This window comes from Zosterops lateralis (assembly GCF_965231275.1).
Source record: "Zosterops lateralis genome assembly, chromosome: 31".
Taxonomy (NCBI): domain Eukaryota; kingdom Metazoa; phylum Chordata; class Aves; order Passeriformes; family Zosteropidae; genus Zosterops; species Zosterops lateralis.
Genome location: NC_139791.1, coordinates 5878679 through 5889357, shown reverse-complemented (window position 1 = coordinate 5889357; position 10679 = coordinate 5878679).

Genomic DNA, 10679 nt, shown 5'->3' with positions numbered 1-10679 from the left:
GATTTAAAAGATGCCTTCTTCTGCATCCCACTGGCATTAGAAAGTAGGAAATATTTTGCCTTCGAATGGGAAAATCCGGATACTGGACGAAAAAGGCAGCTCACTTGGACACGACTTCCCCAAGGATTTAAGAATTCTCCTACAATTTTTGGAAATCAATTAGCCAAAGAGCTGGAGGAATGGAAGACGACTCAGGTAAGAGAATCACCCTTCTCTTACGTTCTCCTCCAGTATGTGGACGACATCTTTTTGGCTACAGAACAACGGGAGGTCTGTTTAACCCTAACCATAGAACTGCTGAATATGCTGGGACAAGGAGGATACCGGGTTTCGAAGGAAAAGGCCAATTAGTCCAAGAGAGTGTGATATACCTAGGCTGTGAAATCTCAAAGGGGGTAAGGAAATTGGGAATCAATAGAGTTGAAGCTATCTGTGCAATACCCACACCCCGAAACCACCAAGAACTAAGATCCTTTTTAGGAATGGTGGGTTGGTGTAGACTCTGGATACCAAACTTTGGGCTAATGGCTAAACCACTTTATGAGGCTTTAAAGGAGTCTCAACTGCAGTGGAACAAACCACAGGAGAAGGCCTTCCTAGATCTGAAACAGGCCTTGAAAGAGGCACCTGCACTCGGCCTACCAGACTTAAATAAAAACTTTCAGCTATACGTCAATGAGAGGCAGCGACTAGCCCTGGGCGTACTAACCCAAACCCTCGGATCGTGGAAGAGGCCTGTTGGGTATTTCTCTAAACAACTGGACACTGTGAGCGCAGGATGGCCGGCATGCTTGCAGGCAGTGTCAGCCACAGTGATACTGATCCAGGAGGCCCGAAAATTGACTCTGGGGAGAAAGATGGAGGTGTTTGTGCCCCATATGGTACTGGCAGTTTTGGAACAAAAAGGGGGGCATTGGATGTCCTCTAGCAGATTGTTACAATACCATGCATTGCTCAGAGAACAGGATGATGTTGAGCTCAAAGTGACTAATTGCATCAATCCAGCAGAGTTCCTCCGCAGTGAGCAGAATGAGGGCGAATTAACACATGACTGTGTGGAAACCATCAAACAGGTATACGCTAGCCGACCGGACCTGAGAGATGTGCCCCTGGAGGTGTCAGACTGGGAACTGTACACCGATGGATCCAGCTTAGTAGAGAATGGAACCAGGTATGCCGGGTATGCGGTGGTGACCCTCACGCAGGTGGTGGAAGCTAAGGCCCTCACCCCAGGAACATCTGCACAGAAGGCTGAGATTATAGCATTAACCAGAGCCCTGGTCCTGAGCAGTGGGAAAAAGGTAAATATATGGACAGATTCAAAATATGCATTTGGAGTTCTGCACGTACATGGGGCTTTACGGAAAGAGAGAGGACTGTTCACAGGGGACATCCATTTGACATCGGAATGAGATCCTGCTGCTACTGGAAACTGTGTATAAGCCAGTGGAAGTGGCTGTGATGCATGTGAAAGGACACCAGAAAGATGAGGGAAAGATATTTTGAGGGAATCGGCTGGCTGACTTAACCGCACAAAAACCTGCCAGAGAGGTCTGGACTGAAATGGCGCTGATTCCAACGAAGGTAGGACCGGTACAACCTTATATGGGACAAAAACCCAGTTATTCCACTGAGGATGAGAAATTGGCACAACTGGTCCAGGCTCAGAAGAATGCAATGGGATGGTATGTGACTGGGACTGGCCAAGTAGTGGTCCCTACCAAATTGATGAAGGTGATTTTAGAAACTGAGCATAATAAATGCCACTGGGGAGCAGAGGTATTGGTAAAATTTCTGAAGAGGGAAATTATCTCTAACCAGATGTTAACAATGGCTAAACGAGTGAATGCCATGTGCCCAGTGTGCCTTAAAAATAATCCAATAGTGAGGAAGCAGATATAACTAGGGAAATTACAGGTAGGAGCAGAGCCAGGAGATTATTGGCAGATAGATTTTTCCGAATTGCCCCGATCACAAGGATACAAGTATCTGCTGGTGTATGTCTGCACGTTTTCGGGATGGCCAGAGGCTTTCCCTTGCAGAACTAATCAGGCCAAAGAAGTAGTGAAAACATTAATGAGAGAAATCATTCCGAGATTTGGGGTTCCATTAGGAATCTCTTCTGACAGGGGACCTCATTTTGTGGCAGGAGTGGTACAGACAGTCGCCTGACTGTTAGATGTTACCTGGAATTTGCATACCCCATAGAGGCCTCAATCCAGCGGGCAAGTAGAGAGGATGAATCAAACCCTGAAAGGACAGATTAAGAAAATCTGTCAAGAGGCCAAAATCCATTGGCCTCAGGCCCTACCATTAGCCTTGTTAAGAATTAAGATTAAACCCCGGGAGAGGATAGGAGTAAGTCCATACGAGATACTGTATGGCAGACCATATCATGCTACAGTATTAAAGGGAGACCCTCATGTAGTAGGGAATGATGTGCTTTTTAATTATGTGTTGTCTCTGAATAAGGTACTCACTGCCCTAAAAGGAGCCCTGCAATGGAACAGACCCCTGCCGCTGGAAAATCCTGTCCATGACATCCAGCCGGGAGACCAGGTCTGTGTGAAGAATTAGAACACAGACCCCCTGAAAGAAACATGGGAAGGCCCACGACAAGTGATCATGACTACCTTCACCGCAGTAAAAGTCGACGGGATCGACAACTGGATACATTACACCCGAGTCAAGAAGGTGCCGACCCGTTGGGAAGTTCAACCGTTAACCCCCACTCGAATGGTGTTCCAGCCCAAGATTGGATTCTGACAGTTGGGTTCTTGCTGATCCGTTTATTACCTTTAACCAATGAATTTTTAGTTATTACAGAACTCAAACCCAAAATAGTGATGATGGAAGGAATGAATGTGTCTATGACCTGTCTGTTTACGGACAACCAGAAAGTTGGATCCGAAGAAATCAATATAAAGTGGAGGAGACGGGGGCAGAACAAATTCATACAGGTATAACTATGGTTTGGGATGAGGATGAGCAAAAAGGAAATACCACCTTGCAACTATCCAATGTCACGATAACTGACAGCGACGTTTATCGTTGCGTAGTCTGGATAAGAGAGAGTTTTGATTATGGGAGTTTCAAATTGAAGGTTTTACCATGGGATACTGGGAGAATAAGTGGAGAAACTGTAGCTGTAAATGTAACTCCAGTCTCAACTCAGGTGGATATGTGGGACAGACCTCCTTTGAGAATAAAGTGTACCTTCAAATTGGAAAAAAATGTTATCAAGATATCCAAGTCAAATGGTGGAAACAGAATAAACATCAGCAATGGGAAAGACAGCTGGGGAATATAAGTTGGTGAACTCTGGGAACTTATGGGAAAGGGTGGCTGAATTATACTGATCCAAAAATAGGAGAGACAGAAGGTATATATCTGTGCATAGTGTCCTGTGGAGGGAAAGGGAATTTTGGGTTACGAAAGGTGGAGGCAAGGGCCCACTTAGGCTCCGAAATTAAGGCCCAACATGGAGAATACCGGGTAACCAAAGGGAAGGATGTGATTCTTACCTGTGAAGTTAAAGAAGGCCAGCATTTTTCCGAGTATGGATGGTGGTTTGGGAAAAATTTAACATCTGGAGGGAAGTATCAGATAGAAAGAAGATTAGGAGAATCGATTATCCTGATAGTAAGAAATGTGCAGCCAGGAAAAGATGAAGGCATTTACTGGTGTTGGATAGCACAGGATGATTGGTGGGCACATGCAAGAACGACGATGTACCTAGATGAGATGAGAGTGACTCGGCAGGTAGATAATGAGGTAATGTTACCAAGAAACTCTAAACAGGAAAATCTGGTAGTAGGACTGATACGAGACTTTGGAAAAACTCAGAATGTATCATCCATAACTGCTTGTCTACCTTTACCCCATGCAGCAGGGGATCCCATACCCTGGGGAATTATTCCTATCACTGAAATGCCCCCGATCACCAGAAATGGGACAAAAGAATGTAGGAAAGAGTTGCATAACCGTACTGAGTGGACAGTTAAAACAATGGTTCTCCGTAAACAGTGGTCATCACCTGGAAGCAGAGGGGATTGTGAAGCCTTACCAAATTCCAAATTTATCAAGATTGGACGATTAAAAAATGTAGGATGGTGTGAATATGATGAGGTGCAATTGCATAAAATGCCCACTACAAAATATTACTATGAAGTAGTTTGCCAGGATGGCAAGGAAGAGTGGACTACATGGCAAGCAATCTGGGGGCCAAGCTTGCTGGAAACACATAGTTATCTAGGGAAAATTGGATGGTGTATACAATGGACTGGTAGAAAGAACCAGACACATGCCCATGTCCTGACAGCAGAAACAAGTCATAGGAAAATGACAGAGAAAGTAGAGTCATGGAATTGCACAAGGGTAATTACGTGTGATACACCAGGAGAGCAGGTAGGGCTGGTACCAGTGAAGATTTTGCTGAAATGGGGATGTGAATGTAGAGGATACAACCACTCTATAAAAGGAGAATTAAAAGGGCGAAAGCAGGTGAATTGCAAAACTACTACCATAAGGAGTCCAGGGAATTTAGTATGAGTCATGGGACATGGAATGTGAACCACACATATACCTATAGATGGATTGGTGACCCAAATAACGTTGGGAGTGCCCACATTATGCCCATTCTGGAAACAATCAAGATTGACAGATTTGGACATAGGAAGGAGGAATAAAAGAGAGGTCATGGAGGGAATAAATCCGGAAGATGAGTGGCATGAACCATCAGGAGGGGTCAAATTAGGTTGGATGTTAGAATCATTATTTGCTCCCATATCGACCTACAGAAATAGGGAAATGCCCTACCAGCTTTTGGGACAAACTGAGAGATTAGCATCAGCCACTAAAAAGAGGTTTAAGGATTTGAATTTGCAGCTACAAGCAACTAGTAGGATGGCTACACAGAATCGAATGGCATTGGATATGTTGTTATTAAAGGAACATGGTGTCTGCGGGTACCTACATGATAGAACAGATCATTGCTGTATCCATATCCCAAATGTTACAAAGGAAGTAGAGAAAGACATAAGTCAATTGGAAGATATAGAGTCTAAGATACAGGAAACCAAAGAAGATGCTGAACACAATTGGATTGGAGCAATATTTAGCTCCTTAGGGATCCAGGTTTCTGGTTGGATATCCTCTGTTATTCAATATGTAATAATGATTATAATCTTGGTTGTGATTATTTTTGTAGCATATCGTTGTTTCTTAGGAATGATCTTTAGGGAAAGGATGCATACGAGAAGAGTCATGAAGGCCATGACCCGAAATGAAGTCATGACAAGAATTACTCCACCACCATCTTATATGGAGACTGTTGCATGAAGAAGAAAATTGAGCATCCTTGCAACTGGTTGAAGAATGCTCAAAAGGGGGGAGTTGTTGCCATAAGGCCTCCGTTAGCAGTAGTTAGGCTAAGGAGTTGGTTCCTGTGCAGGCCCATGGGAACCAAACCTGAGAAATGAGGCCTGAGAATCTGCTGATGTAAGGAACAACGTTTAAAGGACTTAGTAGAGCATGTAGTACATATAGGTATACAAATTACTTGTGAAATATGGTTACATTGTTACCAATAAAATGTTTTCTATGGTGGGAGTTAAGCTTAGAAAATTAACCTTAATTTTAGCTAAAGCAAGCATGCAAAATTTATAACCGTTAGAAAGGTTATCTAAAAGATGAATGTGAATGTTTGAAGTGAAGTATGTAGGAAACTGCACGTAGGCTGATGAAGTAAGACTTGTAACAAAGGTATAAAAGATGAGCATCTTTGTAACCAACTTGGGACGCTGACTTGGGACGCTAGTCCTCAGGTCCCCAGGGCCCTGAATAAAGCACCGCATAAACTGACACTCTGTTGGTTTGTGTTTTCTCTCGGGATCGGGCAACAGGGAGGGAATTTGGAGAGAACTTGAGGGTCTGGAGGACACCTGAGGGAGCCGGGTGGGCACTTGGAGGGGCACTTAGGGATTCTGTCGGACAATTCGAGGTCCGAGGAGCACTTGGGGGTCCAGGGGGGCACTTGGGGGTCAGGGAGGGGAATCTGGGGCCCTTCGGGGTCCGGGCGGGCACTTGGGGGGCTCTGAGGGGACTCTCTGGGGCGCGGGGGATGATGGGAGTTGTAGGCGCGGGTATGTCACGGTTTAACGGGGCCGCGGAGCATCACGGGAGTTTGAGGCGCAGCTCCAATGGCTCTCAAAGGGGCGCGGGGCATGACGGGAGATGGAGTCACAGCTGGAAGAGCTCTTTGTGTTTACCGCGGAGCATTCTGGGACCTGTAGTCCCGGAAGTGGCTCGAACGGGGCGATTGCGGGTCCGGGAAGGCACTTGGGGGACACTTCTGCGTCCGAGCCGCGAGTTGAGGTCATTGGGGGATTGTGTAACGTTCGGGAGTACTTGGGGGGAGCTTGGGGAGCTCTATCCGGGCTCTTTAGGGCGCGGGGCACGGCAGGAGGTTTAGGCGTGGAACTGTGTTATGAGGGGCTCTGAGGCCGCGGGAGATGGTACGAGATGAATTCCCAAAAGTGCCCGTAACGGGAATCTGTGGGGTTGGAGCATTCAGGGGATCTTGGAACAGTTTCTGCGGTTCCGAGTGGGCGCTGAGGGGACACCTGAGGATCCTGGAGGGTCTGGGGGACACTTAGTCAGTTCAGTGTGTTTATTTGCTGATTAAACATACGAATTGTATTTAAAAGTTTATATTCTACAGGCATAAGTTCCATAGGCACAGATATCAATAGACATAAGTGCAAAAGCTGATATTCCATGTAACAGAATGATGTTCTATACTGTTAAGAGCAAAACTAAACCAAAACAAAGAAAAAACAATTGGGGTTAACAATGAATGAGAAAGGCACAGAAAAGGTTGTTATGCCACTGTAAACTTTCATCTGAGTCTACATTGCAAATAACACAGACACCCTGTCTGAAGGAGGATTTCTCCTCAGGAGAAATGTCTTTCTGAAACTTCCCTTGGTTGTCAGGAGCTTCCTCTGTGCCAGGAGCCCAGCCCAGCTCAGCAGCACAGGAAAAGTACAAGGACTTTAATGACCCTCCCGTGGATTTGGTGTTGTTTACATCAGACTCAGTCCCTGAGAGCGTGTTCAAAAAACTTCTCAAGAACTCAAAATTAACTCGAAACACTGAAGTTTCTTGAAGTTTTAATGTGACCCACAGAGAGACTCAACGGAGAAAGTGTCCCCAGATTCCAGTTAGAGCAGAACTCTGCAGGCAGTGATGACAGGTGGGGACAAACAAGGCAAAGGTGTCTCTGGTGCTGAGCAAACCTACATGTGTTTCAGGAATGCAAAGGGCCAAGGCCTGAGCCCCAGCCCCTGCCAAGGCACATCCTGTCCCTCCCTCAGTGCTCAGGGCTCTTCCCAGGCCACTGGGATGTGGGGATGTGCAATGCCAAGGGCAGGACCATGGGGCGGCCCCTGCCAGGCTGCTGAGCAGGGCCAAGGAGGCAATGAGGCCCCAGGGCTGCAAGGGTCACTTGTCTCCTGCTCATGGCTCAGGCCCAGGCCCAGCAGCCATGGCCCAAGTGCTGCAGGAGTTGGCTGTGTCAGGGCCTTGCAGCTGCTGCCCATCCCTGTGCCCTGTGCAGCCCAGGCTGTCCTACGGTGTCCATGCCCTGCGCCTCTGTCCCTGCAGGCTGTCGTCATCCCCCGGCTGCCCCACCTGGCTGGGCCCTTCCTTTGCTGACAGCTCTGCCTCCTGCCTGCCTCTGCCTGGCCACACACAGCCTTGGGCGTGATACCAAAAGAGTTCATTCAACTTTCACTGTGCCTGTGAAGTTTTAGCTCAGGAACAAGGCATGCAGGGCCAGCTTTCCCAGCAAGGATGGTTGTAAGACAAGTAGAAGACATCTGGCTCAGGAGTGCAGGGATGGGAAAAAAAAGGAGTGAATCTGGGAACTTGGGGTGGGTGTTATGGTAATGGCTAAACTGTAATACACATGTAGCACCTGTATATAATGTCACTCTTTTAGAATCACATGTCCATTAAAGGTATGAGTTACCATGGGATGGAAATGAACCCTCTGTCTTTCTAGATCCGATGGCCAAAATTGATAGTCCCCCTTAAAAGTTCCCTATATGCAAGGGTTCTCCCAGACAAAAGCTGCCAGGACAGAGAGCTCTGGTGGGCTTTGGCCCCTGGTGATCATTTCTGATCTCAAGAAAACCCTGAGCAAAGTATTTGAATGGGTTTGACTACTGGAATATCAATGAATCTGTCATCCTCTGAAAAATTCAGATCCTTTTCTGATCATATGTGTCTTTTTTTCTTATTGTGCATTATGCATTGAATATTATTTTCAGCTAAAAAATACTGCTATTATTCCACCAGTGTTATCTGACACAAAACACCTTCTCTACTTATGGATCCAGGTCACCTGTAGAAGCAAACACAATAAAAATGCAGCAGGAATTCTTTGTCTCTTCTCCCATCTGTCCCATCTCCTCTGGAGCTGGAGGTGCAGCCCCAGCTCTTGGGAGGGCTCAAGGGGTCACCAGCTCAGCTCCCACACAGAGAACTTGCACACCCTGGGGTGCCCCTTTCAGCCTCAGTGCCCAGAGCCTTTCTGACACCTTCCCCTGGAGCTGCTGCTGCTTCCCTGCAGCCCCGGCCATGGACAGCAGCAGAACCTGGTGTGTCCCGAGCAGCAGAGCCAGCTCAGGGCCCTGTGGGGAGCAGGGCTGGGGCAGCAGGACAAGCCAGCCCAGGCAGCCAGGGCACACCCAGCTGGGGAAAGGGATGTCCAGGGAGAAGAGCAAGGGAGTGTTTCTGTGCCTGCAGGGAGGAATGCAGAGGAAGCTGCTGCTGCTGCAGGGGCCAGCTCTGGCCAGGCCCCTCTCTCCCCTGCCCAGGGCTGCTGTGCTGGCCTGGGGAGAGGGGCTGGCACTGGGTGGGCAGAGACAGCCTGTGCTGGGCATCTCCTGGAGCCAGGAGCAGGAGTTGTGCACTGTCCCTGAGCTCCATTTCCCCTGCCCTGGGGAGCTCCAGCCCTGGGGCTGATGTGGACTCTGACCTCCCTCTCTGCCCCTCAGCAGCTGCTGAGCCCTTCAAGGGGGCCAGGGCTGTGGGGTGAGTGCACCCAGTGCTGGAGCAGCCCAGAGCAGGCACTGCCATGGGGCTCACCCACAATGGGCTGGGCTGGGTCATTGTGACACTTCAGGGCCTCTTGGAACCAAGGAGAGCAGTGTGGCACTGCAAGGGCTCCTGGAATCAAGGAACTGTTGTGACACAGGGGAGGCCAATGGAACCAAGTGATCCATTGTGACATTGAGGGGCCTCAAGGAACCAAGGGAACATTATGACACTTCAGGGCCTTGTGAAAGCAAAGGGGATCCTTGTGGCACTGTGGGGTCTTGTGTAACCAAGGGCCAGTGTGGCACTGTAGGATCTCATGGAACCAAGGGGCCATTGTGACACTGCAGGGCTCCATGGAAGGGAGGGTCTATTGTGACACTGATACTAAAAAAAAAAAAAAAAAAAAAAAAAAGAAAAAGAAGAAACTGCTTAAAGAAAGTGCCATTCTTTATTCAGCCAGATGCACAAGGGGGAAGAGCTTCTCCCGAAGGTGTGCATGCAGAGTACAGGAAAGTTCCTGCTTACAGACTGTGTTTCATATACATATTCAATGATTGTGACAGAAGAAACATACATATGATAATAATTTTCCTGAAATCATTAACATATTCTCCCCTCCCTTCACAGATGTGTTTTTCTGTCCTGAGGGTCTCTTTGGTGGTCCCTGGTGGTTGGTGATGCCAGAGTCACACCTGACTGCCCAGGGCACTTTTAAAAGTTGGCACAACTGGATCTGGTCACTTTCCAATACTTCTTACACAATGGACAGTGTGCAGTTCCATTGGCCAGTGGCTTTTGAAGAACAAGCATTGTGTGTACTCACAGGTGGAGATGGTTTTACAACTAGCGACATCCCCCTCTTTGAGGCTTGTGAAGCTTCTCTTCTCTCCAAGCCTTCCTAAGCCTCTCATCAGTGTCTGCTGGAATTCAATCTCCCTCCGCATCCTGCAGCAGCCACAATTTACTTACTCCAGCCTTGGTCTCCAGCACAGCCATGGAGGCTCTTTGGGCTCTGGACTTTTCCTGCAGCCACCAAGGCCAGCTGAGCTCTGCCCTTCCCACAGCCAGCCCTGCCCAGCCCAGGCAGTGCCCAGCAATTCCCTGTCTGTGCCTGGCCTTGCTGTCCCCCCCCAGCAGCAGCTCCGTGGCCCCTTTGTGCCGCGCTGGCCCAGCCATGGTGCCACAGCCCCTGTGCAGGCCCAGGGCAGGACAGGAGCCCTGCGGGTGGGAACGGCCCCTGTGCCATGGTGCCCACGGCAGCCTTGGGGCTCTGTGCCCCACGGCCTCCCTGCTGGGCAGCCTCTGCCAGCTCCTGCACAGCCCGTGGCCCCTGTGGGCCTGCACAGACAGCCCTGCCCCGGGCTCTGCCGGGCTCTGGGCCAGCAGAGAGGCCGGGCAGGGCTGGCCATGGCCGGGAACAGCCCTGAGCCCCGCAGGAGGATGGAGCTGGGCCACAGCCAAAGTGCCCCCAGACCTGGGCCCAGCAGCCAGGGCTGCCAACGCCTGGGGACAGAGGCTGCCATTGAGGACAAATGTCCTGAGCCCCCTTCCTGCTCTGTCCATGCCACCAAGGG